The sequence below is a fragment of the Macaca mulatta genome, chromosome 4 (genome assembly GCF_049350105.2).
Source record: "Macaca mulatta isolate MMU2019108-1 chromosome 4, T2T-MMU8v2.0, whole genome shotgun sequence".
Classification (NCBI taxonomy): domain Eukaryota; kingdom Metazoa; phylum Chordata; class Mammalia; order Primates; family Cercopithecidae; genus Macaca; species Macaca mulatta.
Window position 1 is genome coordinate 140,623,391 of NC_133409.1, and position 25,282 is coordinate 140,648,672.

Here is a 25,282-nt window from a genome sequence, read left to right on the forward strand (position 1 = left end):
CCTCCAGCCACCAGGTAACAGAGCCCCAAAACCCTGAGGCAAAAGTTTCTCAAGTTGAAAAAAAAAAAAAAAAAAAAAGGCCTTCAGACTTCCCTACAGCGGTTTTCCGCGGGGGCGGGCAGAGGTTTTCTGAGGCCGTGGCTCCCCTTCAGGCGGCTGGGTCCACTGGGCCCGGCCTTCGGCCCCTGCACCTACCGGCTGGTTCACGGGGGGGGGCCGAGGGGAGCTCAAAATGCCCGGTGCCCGCAGGGCATGGCGGCCAGAGGGGCCGTTCAGCCCTGGTTATCTGAGGAAAGTGAGCTTCTGGGTTCGGCGGTGGGACCGGCACAGACCTTTCCGCAGCTACAGGCCATACGACAATCCCGCTGCTCTTTCTTTCTGCAGGCACTCGGGTCAGTCCTACCAACTGCCCCTCAAGTTGTGTGTGCTGCCCTAACCCTCAATCCCAGACCCGACACAGTGCGTGCTGGGACGAATCTAGGCTGCTCTGCAAAACCGGGGTGAAGATGCTGAAGTTCAGGTAAAAACCCGCATTGGCCAAAATGCTCCCGGGCTTTCTCAGGAGCCACCCGAATGGCAACTTCAGACTCGGGTTTGCTTCTCCGGACTCCCCACCCGCTATCCCCGGCTCCAGGCGCCGCCGTCAACCTGCGGGGAGACTAGGCGTTGGGGTGCTAGACACGCGGTGATCTCCGGACGCCCGAAACGCCAGGCGCCGAGTGAGCGAGGAAACCAGCCGGGAGGGGGCTGGCCAGGGAAGCTGGGGAGCAAAGGGAAGAGCGGGGCGCGCTCTGGGCTCAGGGTTCCCATATCCTTTCCCCTTAACCTAGGATCGGGGTGGGACGCAGGTGTGTTCACGAGGTTGCCCCAATTGGGGGACAGAGGGAATCCGCCGCTGTCTGGGCCTCTGCCTCAAAATCCGCATCCCGCGAAATTACGCGGTCAGTAGGGACCCCAGGTTCTAGCGCCACTGGCTCGGCTCTAATGCAGCCCAAGGAAGTTTGTTTGGCGTGGATGGGGAACCCGAGGCTGAAGCGCCGCCGGCCAGAGAGGTGCTGAGGTTGTCCAGGGGAGATACCTGACTCCTCAGTTGGGAGGGGAGGTCCTATTCGGTCACTCCGGGCTCCTTCCCTGGTGGCCTCCGGGCCCCCCGCGGCTACCCTCTTCTCCCCCTACGTGGTGAAGCGGGAGCTCTTTCTCTCCACAGCGGGTAAGTAGAGGTGTCAGCCAGATCGTTTCCCCACCCTCCACCTCCGGCGCACAAATCACAGGGGCCATTTCCAGACGCTCTCAAGTCCCCAAGAAGTTTTCCGCTCTATCCCCGAGCTGACTGAGCGATGGGAAAGGGGCTGACCGGCCCTGGCACTTCCGAGGTGCGACCTCAGCAAGACAAGTCCCCTCTTCACCACAGACGACGCGGCGGGTAGGACCGCGATCCCCCGCTCTCTTGCCCCCACATTCATCTGCCTCCGGCGCGTCCTGGGGAGTCCAGTACCGACTAGAGTTGGGGGGAGCCACGTCCCTTCCCAGCTCAGGAAAGTCTGGGCAGGGAAGTATTCTTTGTCTGACTCGGGGCAGGGAGGGGGTCGCGCCCCCGTACACCCCATTCCCAGCGGCACGGCAGGGAGGGGGCGGGGCCCAGATTCTTGGGGAAGGGCGGGCCTCGGTGGCCTCTCCGGCCGCCCCCCTCCCCGCCCCGGCCTCCGGCTGCCCCCATTCCCGTCGCGCCGCAGCCCCCACCTGTTCCTGAGGCAGCTCTGGCCCGCGGGGGCCCGGGCTAGGGGCAGAATGTCGCGGCTGCGTGGGGTCAGTGCGCCACGGCCGGCCCTGGCTGGAACAAAGTGCGCCGGCCAGGGCCCGGCTCCTCCCGGCCCCCGGCGCGTCTCGGGCGGGCAGTTTGCAAACACAAAGTGAGCCAGCGAGCGGGCGAGAGAGTGCGCGAGCAAGGGAGTTGGTCTGGTAGCCTGCCCAGCCCCCACCCGCGTCCCTGGGCCCGGCCCGACACCTACCTGTCCCGCCCGGCCGCTCCGTGCGGGCTCCGGCCCGTCAGCCCGCGCGGGGCATGGGGCTCGCTCCGGTCGCAGCCCGGGCCCGCCGCCGCCCGCCGGGGCTGCCCCTCCGCGCCGCCCCGCGCCGCGCAGCTCCCGGGCGTCCTCCCAGCGCGCCGCGCCGACCGCTGCGCGCCTCAACCCCGCCGGGGCATCGCACTTTGTGGGCTGCTTGGCTCGCTCCGGCTCCGCTCCTCCTTCCCAGTCCTTCCGCGACGCTCGTCAGCTCGCTCCGGCTCCCGGGCTCCCGGACCCCGGCGTCCCCGCCCCCGGCCCGGCCCTGGTTCCGGCCCGGGCTCCTCCCCGCCGCGCCGCCGCCGCCTGCGCCGCGCCCTCTTCGCGGGCTGGGGGCTCCGTCCCGGCCGCCGGCCGCACTGTCCGGTCCGCAGGGGCGGTGGGCTCCGGACTCCGAGGGGCTGCGACTGAGCCTGGGCTGCGAGTGGCTGCGAGCGGGCGGCGCGCGGGCGGGGCGGGATGGGGCGGGGGAGGAGGAGGGTGGAGAGGGAAGGAGGGAGCGCGCGGAGCGCGAGGGAGGAGGGAGCGAGAGAGCAAGCGGCGGAGGGAGGGAAAACCAACTTCTAGTGCTACCATAATTCGCCTAAAGCAGGTGCAGGAACTTTCACCCCGCCTGGCAGCCCGCTGAGAGCTGGAGAAGACCACGTGCACCAAACTTTAGGGGAGGAAAAATGGGAACGTGGGGAGAAGACGTGGGGCGGCAGATCTGAAAAAGATGGTAGGTGGAGGGACCCCAGGGATTCACCCTGGCCTCGGTCTCATCCTATGGCGCGCTTGCAAACCCCGACCATCCCCTGGAGTCTGGAGGTACGGCCAAGTCCTGCTCCCACACGGTTCACTGGTTCCCGGCGGGCTGCGCTCGGCGCGGGGAGTGGCCGGGGGCCCAGAGACTGAGCCAGCGTCAGGCTCGGGCCCTGCCTGGCCTCCCTCCTGCTCCCCACTGCGTGGGGGCTGAGGGTGGGCTTTCTGAGCCGAGGGTAGGGGGTGGGAGGCCCTTTCAGGGCTTTGTGAACGGTCACCCCCAGGCGCGCACTGCCTCCCTCTGCGGAAAGGGAATTTCCCGTATAGTGCTCTGCGAACCAGTGAAGAAGGGGCCCAAGGCCAGAGCCATGCGGGCAAAGTGAAGTGCAAAGTTGAGGACAAATTAGATTGTAAACAAAACTCCGCGTCTCTGAACATCGCTTTTGCCCAGGGGGACTGGAGGGGTTGTGGTGGTGGTGGCGATGGTGTGTTTGGCTTGGGAGGGGGAGGTCTGGGTAAGGAAATGCCCACGGCCCAAGGGGCAGGGCTGTGTTGGTAGCAGACGCACCACTCAGAGTCCCATGGAAATCTGAATACCCGTCCCACCTCCCCGCCCCACACGCGCCGGCAACATCTCCCATCTGTCTGCGTGTGTTGGGGGTGGGGAGAAGTGAAGGAGGCCTCAGGAGTCCTCATGAAGTACCCCAACCCAGCTCAGTGATACCAGGTCCCCATGACCAAGGGAGGATCCTGCTGTGGGATCGGGGCAGGAAGACAATGGCTCTTGAAGCCTCCCCTGGTCCTAAATCCTCAGGCAGGTGGACAAGGGGCAGGCATAGTATGTGAGCCCCTGTGGAGTGGGAGCTGGAAGCCTGAGGGGTGGGGGCGGAGCTGCAAGGATTGATGCTTAGTTGCCTGGGGGGAGGGGATTTCTTGGCCCTTCCAGTGGGCCTTGAAAGGAAAGGGGATGTCAGAGAGGAGGCACCCTCTTGGGTTGTTTTTCGTCACTTCTGTCCCTTTTCTGTAATGTTATTGACACCTGCACGGGTCCACATTTTATGTATTTGCTCTGTTGGGCAAGTGTGACAGGCATACTTAGGTCTTGCTGGAGCATTTTAGATTTCTAGGTGTGAAATTGTGCAGGGAAGACTCTAAGTGCCATTTATGTGGATATCTCGGTGTCATTTCCAGTGTGGCAACTGAGATAACCATAGCCATAAGAATAAAATAAAAGCTAACATCTGAGTCGTACCACTCACCAGCCATTTAATCTTCACAGTAACCCCAGGAGGGAGATATTTCTATTATCTCCATTTTATAGAAGAGGAAACTGAGGCACAAAGAGATCAAGTCACTTGCCTGGGCTTACACAGCTGCTGGTCAGTGATGAGCCAGATTCCAACTAGAGCCACTTCAATGAGAACAAGAAAGAAGCTCATGGTGGTCTCTGAAGTGGCACTGCTTGCTTGTGGGTTAGCTGAGGGGAAGGATATTCTGGGAGAAAGAAAGCCCTTGGTAGTACTATCTGATTTACCTTCTGTCGAGGGCCAGCTCTGGTGGAAGTCATGGTGTGTGGACAGCCCCAGGCCAAGCCTGGAGTGGCAGGTCCTTGTGTCAGACCAGCTGGGCCAGTGACTATGTCGTCAGTTCTCCTTCCCATCCTTCTTGCAGCAAAGGCTGAGGGTGGGGTGAGAACTAGGGGCTTTGGAGACAAAAGAGAGAATTTCTGTAGGGGGCCATGGAATAAGGTGACCTCTGAGGGACTTCTCCAGCCCTTTTCTGGCTGGTTCACTGAATGCTTTTCCCGTCCCCTTCCTGCAGCAGCCCTTCTACCTCACACATGGGCTCACTTGCCCAGAGGGATTGCCCTGGGAAATCCTTCACTTTCAGTTCAGTTTACCCCTCATCTCCAGGCCAGTTCAGTTCCCAGCTCCCTGTGAGCTACTGTGGGGGCTCAAGGCATCAAAAGACTCTGTCTTGTCGTCACCTAAAAGGCATTTTAGGGAGGAAGATAAAGCCTCCCCAAAGAAAGATACAGAACAAATGCCCCCAATCAAAGAAGCCAGTCCAAAGCCCTTCTTCCTGGTGCAAGAGCTTCGTTAAGAAGGTTGAAAAGAGTAGCCCTTGGCTCCAAAGTGGGAGTGACTGGGAGCAGGCAGGAGGGTCCCCTTTCTGTCCTTGTTCCTTCACAGGACTCAGGGCAGGTGCAGGTGCTTTGGCGGTGGCAGGAACCAAGGCTCATGGCTTGGCCCCTCCATGGGGGCCATAGTTAAGAGCACAGGGGCTAGAGTCAGGCAGCCTTGGGTTGAACTTCAGCCTCTGTCACTTAACCAGTGTGTGACCGAGACAAGTTACATGATGTTTGAATCTCAGTTTCCTCACTCATCAATTGGGAGGTTAGGAGGCCTCCTTGGGTGGTTGGGAGGGAGGATGGGCAAAACGTCTAGCCTGGTAATGTGTTCCTCACATGCTTTCCATAATTACTTATTTTCCCTTTGATGAGCTCCAGGATGAGGAATGTTGACCTCACAAAGCTGCAAATCATGAGTTGCCACTTATTAAATGCTTGCCAGGCAGTCGAATAACGTGCTATTCAGCTTATCACCCCAGTAATGGTGACTCTTCTCCAGGTGAAGCTGAGAGAGGTCAAATGACTTGCTCAGGTCACAGAGCTAGGAAGTGGTGTGGCAAGGACTTGCTCCCAGGTCTCCTGCTCTGAAGCAGATGCCGTTTCCCAAGGTCAGCTGCCATCCTATTGTGGAGGTGAAGTGGGCTGATAGATGAGTTTGTTCCTAGCAGCAGGCCTGATACTCAGGAGTAGTTTGGGGTGGTAGTGGTGTGTACATCTAGAAACATTTGCTTCATTCCCAGGGTCCCAACAAACCTAAGCCCAGATATTTTATATTTATTTTATTATTATTATTGAGACAGAGTCTCACTCTGTCGCCCAGGCTGGAGTGCAATGGTGTGATCTAAGCTCACTGCAACCTCCGCCTTCCGAGTTGAAGCAATTCTCCTGCCTCAGCCTCCCGAGTAGCTGGGACAACAAGCTCATGCCACCATGCCCTAATTTTTGTATTTTTAGTAGAGATGAGGTTTTGCCATATTAGCCAGGCTGATCTCGAACTCCTGACCTCAAGTGATCTGCCTGCCTTGGCCTCCCAAAGTACTGGAATTACAGGTGTGAGCCACTACACCTGGCCAAAAACTATTTTTTAGTTATTGAGAAATAAAACTTCATCAGCATAGGCTAGGAGCGGGGGCTTACGCCTGTAATCCCAGCACTTTGGGAGGCTGAGGCAGGTGGGTGGATCACCTGAGGTTGGGAATTCGAGACTAGCCTGACTAACATGGAGAAACCATCTCTACTAAAAATACAGAATTAGCCGGGCATGGTGGCACATGCCTGTAATCCCAGCTACTCAGGAGGCTGAGGCAGGAGAATCACTGGAACCTGGGAGGCGGAAGTTGCAGTGAGCTGAGATGGCACCATTGCACTCCAGCTTGGGCAACAAGAGTGAAACTCCATCTCAAGAAAACAAGACAAAACAAAAAACAAAAATAAAACCCATTTTATCAGCATAATGCAGTAACTCCACTCCACTCCGCTCCTAAGTATATGCCAATAAAAATGCATATGTACATATGTTCACCAAAAGGCATACACCAGAATGCTATGCCATCTATTCGCATGTGCTCACTATTCACAATAGCCGTCAACAGTGGAATAGGTGACTAAACCATGGTCTTCTCATCCGTGGGCTAGTACTTGGCAATGAGAATGAGCAAACCATTGCCACATACAACAACATGGAGGAATCTCACAAATATAATGTGGAGCATAAAAGCCAGATGCAAAAGAAAACACAGTTTGATTCCATTGATATGAAATTCAAAACCCAATCCAATGAATTTATGGCATTAAAACTCAGGAGCATGGCTATTTTAGGTGGAGGTGTGACAGAGGGGCACAAGGGGATTTCTGGGGGTCTTTTTGAATTTGGGAGTTGGTTACATACATGTGTTCACTTTGTAAACATTAATTGAGCTATACATTTTATGCTTAAAAATGCAACATGTAAAAATCATTGCTAATATAGGCCTTTTCCATGACTCTTCTCTTTCCCATTCTCCATCCTTCCCTTGTGGTTTCCTGAAGCTGGCCTTCCCAAGTAAGTTTTCTACTCTTACTGCTTTGGTATTGCTTGGGTATCTCAAAATTTTCTTTTCTTTTAGTTATTTATTTTGATCCATTTTTGTGGCATAGTCAAATATCAAGCAATTAAAATTTTAAATGAAAGGTAGCCTGCTCCTTGTTTTTACTTGTGTTTTGCTGAACTTCATGCTGCTGAGATGAATGTCTACATGTTTGTTGCATGTGTTGTGTGTGTCTCTAGGTCACTTACTTAAGAGGCCACTGGAGAGGATTCTACCATATCAGTGTGCCCCGTCTTGTTTTGTTACCCAGCCTCCCACTGATGGGACAGTTCGATTGTAGTGGGTGTTTGGGTATTATGGTCTCATTGCTATGGTAGGCTTCCTTCTGTGACCTCCCTTCCCACTGTGCCTCTCCTTCCCTGCTGTGGTTCCTCTACTCCGGAATCTTTTGCCTTTCCCATCTCTCCACTGTTCGTCCATTCCCTGCTTCCCAATCTTTCTGACTGGGAAAGACCTAGAATCTCTGCTGATTGGAGGTGAGGGAGGAAGAGGAGAGGGACAGCTTTTTCCTTTTCCACAAAGGCTCCTCTTCCCCAAGATCAATGATGATTTAAAGAGAGAAATATTTCATTAGGGGTTGACATCTTAATGAACTGTGCCAGGAACCTTCAAGGCACTCTCTAGGCTTCCTCGGTTTTAAGCGGGGCTCCTACCTGTGGGGGAGGCTTATCAGTTTACCATATTGCCCCAAGTAGATGACCATGGTAGTGTGGGTAGCTGTGCCGGGGGCTGTGGAGGAGAGGGCCCCCAGGACTGGGGTGAGGCTGGCTTGTCCTTCTAGGTGCCAGGCTGACCAGGCGCCTGGGCCCTTGGAGATGTTTGCAGTTCCTTTTGGGACTTTTAGGGAGTCAGAGACTCAGGCCTTGTCCAAAGGGTGGTGGGCATGGGACTTTGGGCTGATTTGTCAAAAATCAGTCATTAAAGATCAGGAAATAGGCAGGGCGCGGTGGCTCAAGCCTGTAATCCCAGCACTTTGGGAGGCCGAGACGGGCGGATCACGAGGTCAGGAGATCGAGACCATCCTGGCTAACATGGTGAAACCCCGTCTTTACTAAAAATTACAAAAAACTAGCCGGGCGCGGTGGTGGGCACCTGTAGTCCCAGCTACTCGGGAGGCTGAGGCAGGAGAATGGCATAAACCCGGGAGGCGGAGCTTGCAGTGAGCTGAGATCCGGCCACTGCACTCCAGCCTGGGCGACAGAGCAAGACTCCGTCTCAAAAAAAAAAAAAAAAAAAAAAAAAAAATCAGGAAATAAACGATAACTTGACAAACAGTGAGCAATTTTCCACTAATTGGAACACAGCATCTTTAGGTCAAATGAGATCCCTACATGGAAGGATTTCTGTGCAGGAAGAGAGCAGAACATACTGGGAGGGGCCAAGAGAGCAGACCCAGTGCCTTATCCCTCCCTCATGCACCCCACCCATGGGGGTGGGGATGGGGTGGAGGATGCATGAGGGTAGCAGAAGCCCCAGGAGTGGGCACAGAGGAAAGAATTCCTTTTCCCTTCATTCAGTTCTTCATCTTTTTTTTTTTTTTTTTGGAGATGGGGCCTCCACTCTGTTGCCCAGGCTGGAGTGCAGTGGTGCAATCTCAGCTCACTGTGATCAACCTCCTGGGCTCAAGTGATCCTCCCACCTCAGCCTTCCGATTAACTGTGACCACAGGTGTGAGCTACCACACCCAGGTACAGAAGGGGTCTCTCTGTTGCGCAGGTTTGTCTCAAACTCCTGGACTCAAATAATTCTCCCGCCTCAGCCTCCCAAAGTGCTGGGATTGCAGGTGCAAGCCACCTCGTCCGGCTCTTCCTTATCTTTTAGGAGCTATCCCACATCTTCCATCCACTTGAAGACTTTTGGATTTAAGTCTCAATTCTGTCACTTTTCTAGCCCAAAATCCTGAAGCAAGGGGCTTGGCCTCAGTTTATTCAACGGCAAGATGGGAAGAAAGATGACAGTCTGGCAGAGAGGTGGTGAGGACGCATATGGCTCATGTAGGATTCTTCTCAGTTTAGGTGTTGGATAGACTATAGCTACTGTTACTCTTTCTTGATTACCCCAGCCCACTTCTGCCTCTTTCCAGGTGCTCTTTAGCACTCCTGTGTCATTGATGTTACAATGTGTTGTTAGCTAACTTATTGAATACGCTCCCAGTAACTTTTAACAAACCCTATTGTTTGTTAACTGTTTAGCCATTTTATGCCTCATTTCTCCAACTAGATAATAAACTCCTTAGTTTAGGGACCTACAGTTTCAGTCATTTGGGGATTTCTCATTGTACCCAGCTTAATTTCTTTTGCAAGGTAGCTGCACAGTACTTGCATATTGATTTGATTATGATTTGATACTTTAGAGCAAAGTTTAAAAAACAAAAATAGCCTAACACTTTAGGGCAAGTTGGTGTCCTGCAGTTATCAGCTGCATGTTGTAGGACATATGTAATAACTGTGTCTTCATTGATTGCAAGGAAAGAGCTGGCTGGGGTCAAGGGGGGAACTTAGGTAGAAAATGGGACAAGGAAGACTGTCACTTCCTCAGAGCCATCCCCTTTTCTCAGAGGGCTGTGCTCCCCATTCTTCTTATCTCTCCTCTGGCTCCCTTTCTGCTTGTTGACTTAGGATGCCTTCAGAACTCTGTTCTTAGCAGAGGATGCATTCCTTCCCCATGGAACCTGGAAGACCTGGGGCTTGGGGTCTCAGCTGCTGGCCCTGGAGGGTGAGGTGGGATATGAAGGAGGAGAGTTAAAGCCCAGGTAGGCTCACATTGAAAATAGCTGCCGTCTGTTGAGCATCAACTGTTCACCAGGCAATTTTAACGTGTATCTCTGATTCCCACAACAGTCCTATTTTTTTTTTTAAGAGAAAGCAGTGCTCCAAATATCAAAGGCAATGAATGTAGAGTAGAAATAAGGGAAGGTAAGAGAGTCTTTATACATCCCTTATTGTGTGTGGCATCTGGCTGGGTCCATGGAGTGGGGCTCACACACTTCCTGATCCTTGTAATTCTATGCGAGGCCTGGGCCCCAGGCCCTACCTCCTTCCTGGTTCTCCTGTACCCCCTCTGCTTTCTGGTCTTCACCATGTCCCCTAGGGTCTCCTCCAGTACCCTCTCCTCTTAACCCATGGCTCTCCAGCCCCCAGGACCTCTCTCAATGTTGTTAGGCAGCAGGAAGTCCCTGGAGCCAGGCAGCTGAAGGCAAACTGAAGCTGGGTCTTGCTTAAAGAAGAACCACCCATGCATCAGGCACTGTGCTAAGCGCGTTCCACACATGACCTCATTTCACCTCCCAACAGTCCTCTAAGATGATGCAACAGATACTTGTTGGTGCCCTGTCTGGTGCACTGTGACTTTTCACCCCTAAGGCTTCCAATCACTAATGCCTGCCTTTCCTAGCCTAAGGGTTTCCTTTGGGCATTAGAGCCCACTTTTCCACTCTGTGGGAGGCCAGAAGTGCCAGGGAACTAGCACTTCCTGGAGGAGCCCTCTACCCATAACTGATGGGAATTGGTATATAAATACCCCTACTCTCTCACTTCACTTGTGGAATAACTCCGAGTCATGTGTGCTATGCATACTTCCAGGGTTTCTTCTGTGGGACCGAGCCCATCCTGTAGCTGGTAACATATACTTTGTTGCCTCCTTTCCTTGTCTTACTTCCCCACTTTTCTACTGGTATTTCCTTCACCTCCTAAATCAACCATTTGCAATGGAATAGTGTCTCAGGGGCTGCTTCTGTGGGAACCCAGCCTAAATCAGGTTGATACTATTATTATCTTCATTCTATAAATGACAAGACTAAAGCTCAGAAAGGTTGAAATTCATACACGGTTCCACAATTATGTAAGTACAGCACCTGCCTTCATACCCTGGCTTGTTACACACCAGAGTGATCACCTCATTGCTCTAGTATATGGCTTCTTGAGGGCCCTTTACCTCTCAAGAAGTCTGGTTCAAGGCAATTCCCCTTGGCCTCCTGCCTTGAGAGGTAGGAGGTGGGGAGCAGGGTGGGTCAGGAGTACACTGGGAGTATTTCCAGCCCACCTAGCCCCCGTTTCCCTGTGGGACACTGGTCAGCAGTCATGGCCAGTCTTTGGATTGCAGGCAGAAAGAAGCAGAGAACACTTACAGGGCTGGAGATATGATGAATAGAAAGAAGTGAAAGCCACCTGGAGTGCTGGAAAAGAAGAGGACTGAATCAGGGGTACAAGGAGAGGGCGGGCTTGGGGCTGAGGAATCTTTCTGAGCATTTGCAGTACACAGCAGCTCCTGCAAAAACCGAAGGAATGAGGTGAGAGATAGGAAAGGAGTTATTTTTTCTGTTTTATTTTAGAGTCAGGATCTCACTTTGACACCCAGGCTGGAGTGCAGTGACGTGACCATAGCTTGCTGCAGCCTCGAATTCCTGGGCTCAAGAGATCCTCCTGCCTTAGCCTCTGAGTAACTGGGACTACAAAAGGATTTCTTGATGTTGGAGTTTGCTCAGCCAGGGAATGTGGAAAGTCCCCTGCTGAGAACCTTCGGACCAGACAAGAAATCGGCCTGCCTCTTTTATGAGAGTGGAGGTGGGCCCCTTGGGGCAGGACAGACCTGATCCCTCCAGTGACAAAAGTTACCTGGTGAGAACACCTTCATGTTTTCTATTTGTTTGGTTTTCATGACACCTCTGTCTTAGTTTAGGTTCTCCCTGAAGCAGACTCTGACAGTGATTCAAGCATAAGTGGTTTATTTGGGAGGTGGTCCCAGAAATACCAGTGGGGGAGCAGGGCAGGGAGAATGAGGGAAGGCAGCCAATAAAGGGGGTGTTATCCCACTGTCAGCAGGAGAAGTGCAGTCCCACTGGGGACTTGCGCATGCGTGACGCACACCGGACACAAGCCAACCCACGGGCGCAGGCCCTAGGGTACTCATCCATCAACCTCCCTTCATCATGGGCTGTGGCCTCCTTCTAGGCGCATTCACTCTCCAGCACTTCCGGCCTGCTCTGGGTTGGAGCCAAGGGTGTTTCCACGGCCAGGAAAAAACCCTCAGGCAAAGAGCAGGTGTTGGCAGTAAGCAGGCTTTTACCTTTAGAGGCGAACACTGAGAGAGATGGGCAGGGCGCCAGTGCCTGCCACACTCTGCCCTACTGTTCTCCTGCTTAACTTTTCCTTTTCATGAGTCTCTGTGGGCTCATCTCATCTCCCACTGTCCTGTCTGAAGCACTGGGCGTTGCCCCACTGCTCTCCTCATCACCTGTGCTCTTGGACAAGCCCATCTACTCTCATGGTTTTATCTACCACCCGTGAGATGGTGGCTCCCACCACTATCCCGTGTGGAACCTGGATCCCATGCCCATGTCTGTGGGCCTCCAGGGATGGCACAGTCAACATGTCCCCAGCCCAAGCCATCTTCTGTATCCGTAACATGCTCCACCTCTGCATTTTCTCCACATTGGTGGCAGCATAATCTACCCAGTCACTCTAGAAACTAGAATCATCCCTTGGTTCTCCTTATCCCTTCCTCTTCATATCCAGTCACCAAGTCCTGTGGCTTCCAAGGCATTTCTCAGAGTCATTCCCTCCTCTTTACCTCCACTCCCCCTACTATTGGTCAGGGCAGGACCCTCATCATCTCCCATCTGGAGTATTCCAATAGCTTCCTAGCTGGCCTCCCCACTTCCAGCCTTGTCCTCTTCTGGAGCCTCCCTTCAGTGCATCCTCCACAGTGGTGAAAAAGTTCTATCTAACATGCCAGCCCAGGCTGGTGTGGTAGCTCATGCCTGTAATCTCAGCACATTGGGAGGCTGAGGCAGATGGATTGCTTGAACCCCATCTTTAATAAAAATTAAATAAATAAAATTCCAGCCTGAACTTGTCATGCCCTGCTTAAGACGCATTCAAAATTCATGCACCTTGGCTGGGTGCACAGGGTAGAAGGTATCCTTTCTTGAACCTCTGGTTCTATCCCTGGCCACTCCCAGCTCTGCCACCCGGGACTTGTGGCATGTTCTGTGCTCTTCCATGTAGCTGGGCTTCATCTCAGACTGTGTCCTCTGCTTGGAATATCTTTTCTCCCATATGTTTTCACTGCTAAGACCCAGCTCAGATGGCACCTCTTCTTGGAAGTCTCCCCTGAATGCCCCAGGCTGGATTAGGCACTCTTCTTTTGTGCTCTTGTATCAGTGCAAACATCAGAAAATCCACTTCAAATGGGCTTAAATAACAATGAAAATTGACTGGCTTTTGCACCGGAAAGTCAAGGGAGCAGGACTCACTGCAGATGATGTGTGATCCAGGGACTTAAAACGATGCCCTTGGGTTTTCCCATTGCTTCACTCTGCCTTTTTCTGGGTGGGCTTTATTCTTAGAGTCCTTGGAGGGAGTCCCATCATCTTCAGACTCACATCCAGCCCAATTCAGTCCAGTCAATTGTTCAAGCCAACACTTAGCTTATTTGGACTTGACTAAGGATTGACTTGCCCTTCTCCAAACCCATCAAAATGGCCAAGGGCTTACAGTGTTCTACTTCAGGAGTTGACAGATGATGGCCAAATCCTGCTTACCACTTGTTTCTGGAAATACACTTGTGTTGGAGCACAGCCACACTCATTTGCTTATGTATCATCTGTGGCTGTTTTTATGTGACAGGGGCGGAGTTGGGCAGTGGAGGCAAAGACCAGCAAACTTTTGCTGTATTTTAAGCTCTGCAGGCTATGAGGCAAAATTGAGAATATTATGCAGGGATTTGCGTAACAAGAGAGAAAACAAATTTCCACAAAATTTTTATTGATGAAATTACAAAGACAATAATAATTGAGTACTTTTTTTTTGTAATACAGGTCTAATAAGAAGAAGAATGAAATTTGGGGAATGGAGATAACATTTTGCTTGGTTGGGGTTCAAAGTTAATGCTCCCTATTATCAAATCAACCACTAACGTTCATCTGTGAAAACCACTTAGCTAACAGACCATACAAAACCAGGCAGAATTTGGTCTGTGAGCCACAGTTTGCAGACTCCTGAATTAAATCAAAGCATTACAGAGCTAAGGGAAGAGACAGTGGGAAGCTGATACTGGAGATGATACTGACCCTATAGGTCTGTGGGAGGCATCTTATAAGGCGTTTCTTTATAAGGCAAGTTCACGTCCATTGAGCCCCTTAATCCTGACAAGAATTCTATGAGGGTAGGCAGGGCAAGGGTGGTTGTACACTCTTCAGAGAGGAAACTGAGGCTCAGAGAGAAGTGGCTTGTCTGAAGTTTCATTGCAAAGCCTCTCTGGGACACCTTTGAGTATGCTAAGACGTGGGCCTTGGAACATGTGCTTTGTTGAGTAATTGAACAATTATGGTGTCTCCTGGTTGGAAGACAGTGGCTAAGCCAGCAGAGGGACCGGCTGGTCTGATCATGGCCTGGGAGGCTAAGTTTCCAGCTGGTTCTGTGACATCCAGTGGTCTCCAGGAATGGGGCTGATCAGCATGGTGTCTAGGAACCCAGTGTAGCTTCAAGACTCTCTGAGCATAGGCCTGTCTCCCTATGCAGGACTGGGGATACCAGCATAGCAGCTAGAAAGAAATCAGGGCTGGGCGTGGTGGCTCATATCTGTAATCCCAGCACTTTGGGAGGCCAAGGCAGGAGGGTTGAGACCAGCCTGGGCAACATAACGAGACCCCTTCTCTCTCTCTCTTTTTTAGATGGAGTGTCACTCTGTCGCGCAGGCTGGAGTGCAATGGCGTGATGATGGCTCACTGCAACCTCCGCCTCCCGGGCTCAAGCGATTCTCCTGTCTCAGCCTTCCAACTAGCTGGGATTACAGGCACCCACCATCATGCCTGGCTAATTTTCGTATTTTTGTAGAGACAGGTGTTTTGTAGAGATAGGTGTTTCATGTTGGTCAGGCTGGTCTTGAACTTCTGACGTCAGGTGATCCTCCTGCTTCAGCTTCCCAAAGTGCTGGGATTACAGGTATGAGCCACCGTGCCTGGCCATGAGACCCCTTCTCTACAAAAAATACAAAAATTAGCCAGGCGTGATGGCATGTGCTTGTAGTCCCTCAGGAGGCTGAGGGAGGAAAATCGCTTGAGCTCAGGAGGGGAAGGTTGTCGTGAACCAAGATCTCACCATATCATTTCAGCCTGGGCAACAGAGCAAGACTCTGTCTCAAAAAACAAACAAACAAAAAATAGAAATCAGACTTCAGGCAATAATGCCCAGCTCCACAAACAAAGATTTTGACCCTGTACCTCACTGGCTGCAGCCTTCAATTCCTGGCCTCCTCTGGGTCCCTGAGGAGCAAGCCTGCATCCTGTGTCCTGTGGGCAGGCTGTGGGTAGCCCTCCTCCAGGCTTACCTGGCCTCAGGTAGGGCTGCCCAAGGTCAGGGAGGGTGGGTAGAGGCAATCAGATGTGAAGGACAGATGCTGAGTTCCTTTCCAGGATGATGATTTGTAGGTACTGAGCATGTGTGTTCTGGCACATACAAATACACATGCAGACACTTCACACATTCCCTGTCTCACACGTTTTCACACTCCCGTAGTCACCTCCATCTTCACTACCACCATCTCATACTCACATAAATGCACACTCTCATGGTTTCTCACCTTTTTTTTTTTTTTGAGATGGAGTCTGGCTCTGTCACCCAGGCTGGAGTACAGCAGCATGATCTCAGCTCACTGCAACCTCTGCCTCCCTGCTTCTGGCGATTCTCCTGCCTCAGCCTCCCAAGTAGCTGGGATTAAAACCATGCACCACCATACCCAGCTAATTTTTGTATTTTTAGTGGAGACGGGGTTTCACTGTGTTGGCCAGGCTGGTCTAGAATTCCTGACCTCAGGTGATCCGCCCACCTTGGCCTCCCAAAGTGCTAGGATTACAGGTGTGAGCCACCGTGCCCAGCCGGTTTCTCACATTTTTTCATGCACTCTCAAGCTCGCACAACATATTCATATGCACAACACGTTCATACATACCTCTATTAGTTTCCTGGGACTGCCACAACAAAGTATCACACACTGGGTAGCTTAAAACAATGGGAATTTATTGTATCACAGTTTTGGAGACTAGAAGTCCAAAGGCAAGGTTCTTTCTGAGACTTGTGGGGAACGGCCTTTCCTTGCTTTTGCTGGCTTCTGGTAGCCCCAGGTATTCTTTGGTTTGGAGGTGCATCACTTCAGCCTCTGCCTCCATGTTTCTGTGTCTTCACATGGACATCTTATATGGACACTAGTCATATTGCATGAGGGCCACTCTATTCCAGTAGGGACTCATCCTAACTGATTACATCTGCAGTGATACTGGTTCCAAATAAAATCATATTCAGAGGTGCTGGGGTTAGGACTTCAATATATCTTTTTTGAAGAGAAGCACAATTCAACCCAAAACACCACCTACAGCCATAAAATCTCACATGCACAGGCCATACTGCCATAGTGACACAGATATAAACACACATTCCCGTAGTCACACAAATCACACACTCCCATATACACTTTCAGGATCAGACACTCCCATGGTCCCCCCACACGCACACATACACATGCATACACACGCATGGCGAGGTCATCACACACCCACTCCTTTAGGTTCCCAGTCTTACAGCCCTACACACCCCCTACAGTCACACCCCTTCACACGCCCTCCTACCCCCGCCTCACTCCCAGAGGCCACCCTGCGGAGGTCACGCTCAGAGACCCGGCACATTTGCAGTCTCGCACTTGGCTCATACATCTCACATCCTCTCCCACCCACACAGTCTCTCCCCTCTGACTCCTCCGCCCAGCTCACCAGTTCCCCCACCAACCCTCATGGTGAGGAGGCAGCAGACTGGCTCTGTCCCACCCCAGGGGGGCACCAGGTGGCTCCCCCCTTGTCCTCTGGAATCTGGTGTCCCACAAGCCTTCTGCCTTTTCAGGCTCCCACGCTTCCCTCTCAGGGGCAGACAGACAGACACATCCACACACTCTCACGCTCACACACACACACACGCGCCCCTCCGGCAGCCCCACAGCAGCAGTCTGTTCCTCATTATGGGCCAATGCGCCTGTTTACTCACCCAGCTGGAGATGGTTAGAGAGTGATAAATAATGAAAGAGAAAACAGGCTTTTCCCCTCTGTGGCTTCTATTTATGTAACATGTGTCACTGTGCATTCACAGACTTTGTTTCGGAGCTGGTTGCAGGAAATAGTTTATTTTTTCCGGACGGTGGCTTAAGGGGTGGGGAGGTGGGGGCAGGGTTTGGGTTTCTGGTCTCACGCCCATAGGAGTTTCGGGATCTGGCTCCCACAGTCCTCTTCCCCTGGTGCCTCCTCTCCTCACCTCCCCTGACGCCCCTGGGGTGGACATCATGGCTAGAGGCTGCCTCAGAACGGGGTTCTCCCACTCTACCTATTTGGAATGGGCTGGGGTGGTTGGGGGCCCCTCCCAGCTGCCTCTGAAACCTCCCAAACAGATGGACTTGTTTTAAGAGCCAGAGAGCTTGAGGCTGGGACTCCCAGAGAGGAGGCAGTTGGACAGGGGCTTCCTAGGTAGCCTGCACCTGTTGTTGGGGGAGGATGCAAAATGATTAATTCTATAAAAGAAGAAAAAAAAGATCCATACCTTGTGTTCACTTAGCACTTTCATCCCCGTGGTCTCTCTCTCAGGCCTCACAACTTTTAATGGCCGCTTCCCAGATGAGAGAACTGGAGGAGGGCTTGCCATGGTCTGTGCAACTGGCTGATGAGGAGCCAGAACTTCACACTCAGGCCTCTGAGTCCAGAAGAGCCTCACACACCCCGCTGCCTCCTCCTCCCAAGGGTGCCTCCCTTGGTAAAGCTCTGGTCACCCTCACTCATTCTAAGGTGGATGGGAGTAGTTATAAGGGTGTGGGGGTTGGAATTTGGGGAAAGGTGAGTCATCAGGGGTCTGAGAAGTGTCCCCTTCCCCACCCTTTCCTAAACACTAAGGTGAGCCTTTGTGTGACACCTTTGGGTGACAAACCAGGGAAGGAAGCAGCAGCAGAAGGCTGCCCTGCTCCCGAACCGCCAGTGCAGGGAGGCTCTTGGGAAGTTGGAAGGACACCTGCCCCGACCTGAGCCTGTCTGTTTGAATGCCAGGGCAGGGAGATAATGTCTTTGTTTGACATGGAGTCTTGGTTGTACCCCAGGTCACCTGCTGGGGGGACCCAAACGTTCCGACCTTTGAGGAATATAGCATCCACTATGGAAAATGGGCCTGGAAGCCCCCAACTCCTGCAGACTGTAGGGGATGAATGTATATAGGTGCCATGGGACTAAGGTGCAGGGCAGAATCCTGCCCAGTGACCTAAGGGTTCTTGCAGGGAGCATCCCACAGGAATCTCCTGGCTGGGGGGTGAAGCAGCCACCTTCCCAAGACGAGGACTTTAAACATGGTCTGACAACAAGAGCACATATGGGCATATGGGCAAAGGGCAAAAGAGAAAAAGTGCTAAGGAGGCGGTTTTCAAATTTAGTGGGTGACAGATTCACAAGGGAGATTATTAAATGCAGATCCCCAGGCTCCTTTCCCGGCGTTGATTCAGCAGGTCAGGGGGGCCAGGAATCAGCATGGTTAGCAAGTTCCTGAGAGTTCTCAGACTGGTGGTTTCCCAAAGACTGGGAGACAACAGTGCCCTATGTGGGCCCTGGAGGCAACCCCCCTGCCCCAACACACAAAGATGAGATGCAAGCATCATGGTTAGGTCAGGAGGGAATTTGACTTCCCCCAAAGAGTGAGAATGATTTGGTTAGAGAATGATAAAATTCATTTGGTCCGAAGGAAGGGAGGGAGAAAGAGAAGAAGGAAAATATAATTTACCAATACCTATATGTGCCAAGCTGTTACGTGACACTTTTCGTTTTGCTTTGTGTTTTTGTTTTTTAGAGACAGGGTCTTGCTATGTGGCCCAGGCTGGAGTGTAGTGGCACAATCAATTCATAGCACACTGCAGCCTCGAATTCCTGGGCTCAAGTGATTCTCCTGCCTCAGCCTTCCGAGTAGCTGGGACTACAGGTGCATGCCACCATGCCTGGCTGTTACATGACATTTTTACCTGGCTGCTTTGACTTTTTGACATTCATATCCATTTTTGGAACCTAAAACACTGTCAACATTCTATTTCTTATTACCAAGTAATGCTCGTACAGACATACCCGCCACAGCCCGAGTCAAAACTTTGTGTCAGCTGGGATGTTGTGCACACCTTGGAGCATTTACCACATGCCAGGCATTGTTTTCAGTGCTTTGCACATACTGCTTTGTTTTTTACTGCACCGCAACACCGACAGGCAATACTATTCCCATTTTACTGATGGGGAGAGCAAGGGTCAGAGAGGTTTAATGACTTGCCTAAGGCCACCCAGCTACCTCAACCCTGGCAACAGGAAGAGCTGGTGCTTCTGTTTTTTTACTGATCCAGGGAGAGGCCTGATTGGGGAGGTAGAGGGACTGAATCCAGATCCTGCTTTATAGCCCCCTCTCCAGGACTCCCTCCCTCCCACTCTGGAATGGAGAGGTGCATGGAGAGGCACCCTCTCTGCCACTCACTCAACCCCTCTGCCTTTGGGACCCTACCAACTCTCACAAAGCCCACCCAGCTTGCACCCTGAGCTCTCTCCCAAGAAGCTGAGCCCCTGAGGTCTCAGGCACTCCCTTCCAATTCAGTCCCTGGAGCACTTATGACTCTGAGGGAGTCCCCAGAGAGGGAGCTGAAAGAGGTAGGGGAGCTTAAGGAGCACCTTTCCTGGGCTTCCAGGAGCCTCTTATATCCCTATCCCCTTGGCAGAATGGGTGTGTCACAACTGGAGGGTGGGGGTGTATCGGGACGGCAGAACTGACCAGACCTACGTCCCAGATGTTTGTTCAGGCTGCGGGCTGAGCCTGATTTCAGATGTAGGGACTCACAGCAGCTTCATGGGGGTCCTGCCCAGACCCCCACATGGACATTCACTTGCTCACTTGCACACACCCGTGCCCTCCTGCGACTCCCCTCCACACAAAGTTCCGCTTATGAAAACCCAGACAAAGCTCCCTGCGGACAGTGACATGAATGGTAAAAATCATCCTCAACCCCAGGTGCTCTGCACACGCTGACTCTAAACTTCACATTGATCCTGCAAGCACGCTTTTCCTGATCACCTCCCCCTTCCCACCACACATCTTATAGATGAGAAAAATGGGCTTCAGAAAAGCCAAGTGACCCGTCTGAGGCCACACAGCGACCCCACAGCAGATCGGGCACGGGGGTCCGTCTGTTGTGGAGCTTACCCGCATCCCTCTCACCAGGCTGCTCTTCCCGTCTGGCTCCCAGGACCCAGCAGGTGTTCAGCACGTCCACTGATGAATGTGTATGTCTGTGTTTTCTTTCACACACACTCAGTGCAGGCTCCAGCTGCCCCTCTCTCCAAACCCACTCTGAGCTGTGATCTCCCTGCAGGCTCAGAAACTTGCAAACCCTTCAGCTTCCTCCACAGCCAGAACTATCACCAGCCTGAATTCCCTGGGCTCCAGTCTCAGTTTCCCCTAAGTTTCTCAGGCCTGCACACCTAAGCAAGTCCTTCCCTTCTTTGAGCAGACCCACAGCAATGGCTGGGCTCCTGCTCCAGGCCTGACCCCCACTGTGGAAGCCTCTGGGGTCCAGCCACCTCCATTCTCCTCTCTTCCTCTGAAACATCAGGACTGGCACTGCCCCCACTCCCTGCAGCCCCCTGAGAGCCCAGGCTTTGCTTGAGGGCAGTGAGTGAAGCCGGCTGTAACAGAGAAACCTCAGGCTCCTCTTTAGAAGTCCCCGGAGGAGGCAGATCTGAGGAAAGGCTGCCGAGAAGGCGCCTGCAGCAATGTCAGCTTGAGAACAACCCGGCTGACAGGATGCTGAGCGGGGATTAAGGTCGGGATCAGGGAAGCCGGGGAAATGAAGGCAAGTTCCCTGCTCCCCTCGCTGCCACCGCTGCTGCCTCGGCTGGGTTTGTCTTCTTGTTTGTTCTGGCTCTGGGAAAGTGGGCGGGGAGGGAAGTGGGCAGGGGTGAGGTGGGGAGGTGGAGGGAAGGACAGGGGAGAGGTGGAGAAGGGCAGGTAGCGGGGTGGAGGGAGGTGGAGGGAAGGACAGGGGAGAGGTGGAGGGAAGGACAGGGGAGAGGTGGAGAAGGGCGGGTAGAGGGGTGGAGGGAGGTGGAGGGAAGAGAAAGTCAGGCCTCCTCTGGGTCTTGGGCTCAGCCAGGGACAGGGTAGAGGCGCAGATGGCCCTTACGTGGGACCCTTCCCCTACACCTGTCCCTATAGCCGGTCTACCAGCCAGTGGAGCAGCCAGTCGCCCCCGACCCCCTACCCCGGAACCCTCCCTCATGTCCTGAGTGTGGATGGCAGGACCAGTGAGAACAGAATTGACCTTACCCTGAGAGGCTCCCAGGTCAATGAAGCAGATGCAGTCTACCTCCAGAGAGGAGGTGAGCTTGTTTCCACCTGTCTACACATGCAAGATCCTCTGTTCTGGGGAAAGACCATTGCCGCAACCTGCCTTATCATTGACACGTCACAAGAGTCTAGCCAAATGGGCTACTGATTTCCAGGTCATCCAGTGCACCACAGTTCCAGTGAAACCTCAAATCCTTGCATTGCCATTGGTGTGGTAGTGAAGAACGTGGCTTCTGGTTTCAGATGGCATGGGGTCACCTTTTGGCTCTGCCACTGATTTGCTATGTCACATTGGGCAAGCTGGCTAACTTTCAATGCCTCAGTGGGATAAAACCATAGCACCTCCTTATAAACTTGTCAGGAAGATAGAGGGAGTGGACACATGCGAAGTGCTTGGCTTAGGGCCTGCCATGGAGGACAGAGGACATATGCCATAGGGTAGCTTTATTTGTTATTGGGGCAGAGTACAGGAATAAGTGTGGCAATTTGAAGTGACTTGCCTGAAAGCTTCCTGGGGGAAGGGGTGTGGAAATCTGATTTTGGAGGCTGAGACTGGGCAGGGGTAGAGAAGTGAATTGGGGGTATGGAACAGAGCTCCCGTTTGCCAGGTGAGTGAGTTAAGGATGTGTCTGGTGAGAGGCAGAGAGGATGCATTTGTTACGAGACCCCCTTCCCCCTCCCAGCCAGGCTTTCTCCAAAGTTCCTGCTTTAACTAGGGGTAACTCTTCCAGCCCTGCCACGGGCAGGCCAGGGGTGCCAAGACCATGAAAAGATGCAGATTTTCATGGTGACCTTCCCAGAATGGGGTTTATTCCAGAAACCCTAGCCATTCAGGGCGACTCCACTTGTACCTGGGGTTTCTGGACCTGGCAAGGGAAGAAACAGGCACAGAGAGTACAAACCTGGAGGCAGATGGTCCCTGGGGTTGGGTTCCAGCTCTGCAACTGATCATCTATGGGCCTTGGAGCCAGTCAGTTAGCCTCTCTCGACCTTAGCTGCCAGGTCTGTGAAATGATATAGTAATATGTACCTTAAGAGTTGTAATGATGAGTAGTTACTCCATAAATATCCACTGTTGTTATTCAACTTAGCAAAGAGTTGCTGAGGTCCAGCCAGCAACTGGGGCCCTAATGAATGAGGGACCCTTTCCTAGCCCTCGAGTAGCTGGTGGCCTGCATGTGAGTCCAAATATGATGCTGAAGGCAGTGGTGCTACCTTAAAGGTCCACCTGGGAAACAAAGAGAAGGAGATCCTGGCATCCATGTCCCAGGCTGCAGGGCCTGCTCCCCTGGCCCACCCTGCAGCCCTGCTTGGGTGTCCTCAGCCTATCACCCTATCTCTGGACACCATGGCCAGCAGGCTGGGGATGGGGAGAGTGTTGCGGGGGGAGGGGAATGAGAGCCTAGGACAGGGTTCTGGGGTTCTGGTAATTGGGGAAAAGCTCTGCTGGGTCTGATTTCTGGGGGAAAGCCTTGGGCAAGGGGGCCCAGTCCCTGCAGAAGTGTGTGAGGAGCACCTTATTGGGGATTTTATCTCTAGGGGCCTGGTTCTGGAATTCTAAAGACACCTTTTCTTTTCTTTTTGTTCTGTTAATCAAAGTTATGTATATTTATTGTTTAAAAAAATGGAAAATACAGGCCGGCATGGTGGCTCATGCCTGTAATCCCGGCACTTTGGGAGGCTGAGGCGGGTGGATCATGAGGTCAGGAGTTCAAAACTAGCCTGGCAAGATAGTGAAACCCCGTCTCTGCTAAAGCTATAAAAATTAGCCAGGCGCGGTGGCAGGTGCCTGTAATCCCAGCTACTCGGGAGGCTGAGCAGGAGAATTGCTGGAACCTGGGCCGCAGAGAGGTTGCAGTGAGCTGAGATCCGGCCACTGCACTCCAGCCTGGGTGACAGAATGAGACTCCATCTCAAAAAAAAAAAAAAAAAAAGGAAAATGCAGAAAAGCATAAAAAAGGAAATAAAGATCAGCCATAATCTTCCCACCCAGAGATAACCATGGTACGACTTTAGTGTATCTCCTAGTTTTTTTTAAGCTGACTCTTATACACACATTTACACATACTCACATGGACACACACATTCACGCACATATTCACAAATATACACTCACATGCAATCACACATTTACATACACATATATGTAACTTTATTACATGTTTAATGTACACGTCTTTAAAAGTTTAGAAACAAGATTGTGGAATCATAAAATACATCACCATTTTGTCAACTAATTTTTTTGTTAAATAAAATATTGAGGACTTTTTCCCCCAGGTTATTACATATTCTTCTCCAACATAATTTAAAATGACTGTATAGTGCTCTTTGGGCATAAGGCATATCATTTTATTAGTCATCACCTATTGGTCATCCATCCATTTCTAGATTTTTGCTGTTGTAAATAACACTGAGATGAACATCCTTGCAGAGAAATCTTTGAGGGGGTCGCTAACTTTCCAATTGTCTGTTCATGTCTGTCTACTCCCAGGTTCGATTTTGAGCCTTTCTAGGCAGGATCTATGTCTGATTTGTCTTTGTGACCCCAAAGTCTAGCTTGGCTGCTGGTTCACTGAAGGCATCCAATAATGGTTGAATTGAGTTGCTTTTCTAGAGCACGTGCCCTGGGCTGAGGAATTGGGAAGGTGGGCTGATGAGGAAAGAGCCCACCTTCCCTGCTAGAACACTCAGGGGTCCCCAGTGCCTCTATGCTGGGCCTGCTAACTTCTCCTAGGAAAACACCTTCCCAAGCAGAGCCACTGGCCATCCCAGAGGCTCACTGAATGGCCCTCCTGTATCTCTTATTTTCCCAGGCAAACTGAACCTTGCCCGGACCCTCCCCCTTCATACTCCCCCCATCTCTGACTCTTTTGAGTTCTTTTGTTGTGTCTTCAAGCTAAAGGCCTAGCAGACAGAGCCCTCTCACCTGCCCATGTCTGCCGGAGCAATGTTGCGGCAGCTCCCAGCTCCCCATGCAGTGGCCCCGTCCCTGGCCCCCACTTCTGACAGCACAGCCCACTTGGCTCCTGAGAAGTGCCCACGTGGCACACCTCACCCCTGCCCCTGCTCTGCCTGCCACCTCTCATGGCACCAAAGGAGCCTTTGTCTTTCCTCATGGGGACTCTCAGCAGATGCTGACATTCTGACTGAAACAGATTTGTACAATCATGGAATCTGAAGTGGAGACCCAGGTCCCAGTGTTTCAGTGGGTCTTTAAAAAAGAGAGAAAGAGAGAGAGATGGAGAGAGAGAGAGAGAGAAAGTGAGCAAGAGCACGAGAGGTAAGAGGCAAAAGCTGAGAGGTAAAACTTACAAACTTAATTTCCCCTCACCAGCATCCACACTCCCAACCTCCTGGAATTTCCCCTCTTCTTTTTGATTTTTAATCTCTTCTTTTCCTCTCTTTTCTCTCCCTCTTCCCCTTTCACTCCTTTCCTTCTCTTCTTTCTCTGTCTCTCTCTCAGCTCTGACACGAACATCACCCCCCCACCCTCCTGTCCTCCTCTCCCCTTCTTTTTTAAGTTTTTTTTTTTCTTTTAACTTTCAAGGTCATTCCGGACTCCTGACGCCGCCAGTCCCGCGGTGAGACGTGAGCACCATTGGCGTCCGTGGCCTCTGTTTCCGTGGCAACCCAGTAACCATTAATTTTCAATTAAAGGAGACAAAAAGCTCGATGACAGCTCCAGGTCTGCTGAAGATGTCAAGAATCTGTATTAATATACAGCAAGAGAGCATAATTGTGTGTCCATCTTCCAGAGCAGCGAAAAATGGAGGGATAATTACCAGCTCGAAAGCCACTCTGTAATTTAGTTCTTACTGTCACCACAGCCCTACACATTAGCATAAATTAAAAGCAGAGTTTATTGTTATCAAA

General features: G+C 52.1%; 1 protein-coding gene and 1 long non-coding RNA gene across 11 annotated transcripts in view; one reads left to right on the plus strand and one right to left on the minus strand.

Annotated features, from left to right (window-relative positions):
* The window catches only part of FOXP4 (forkhead box P4), a 54,232-nt gene extending 51,950 nt beyond the window's left edge, over nucleotides 1–2,282 (minus strand). For 9 of the 10 annotated variants that reach the window (XM_077998340.1, XM_015136318.3, XM_077998338.1 and 6 more), the window contains exon 1: nucleotides 2,010–2,282. The gene's annotated coding sequence lies outside the window, so the exon portion shown is untranslated. 10 annotated transcript variants of the gene reach the window in all.
* A 358-nt stretch (nucleotides 2,283–2,640) lies between these two features.
* On the plus strand, nucleotides 2,641–25,282 carry LOC106997941 (uncharacterized). Its single transcript, XR_003728980.2, has 3 exons — nucleotides 2,641–2,781; nucleotides 11,353–11,638; nucleotides 24,957–25,282. It is a non-coding gene; the product is annotated as an uncharacterized LOC106997941 (long non-coding RNA).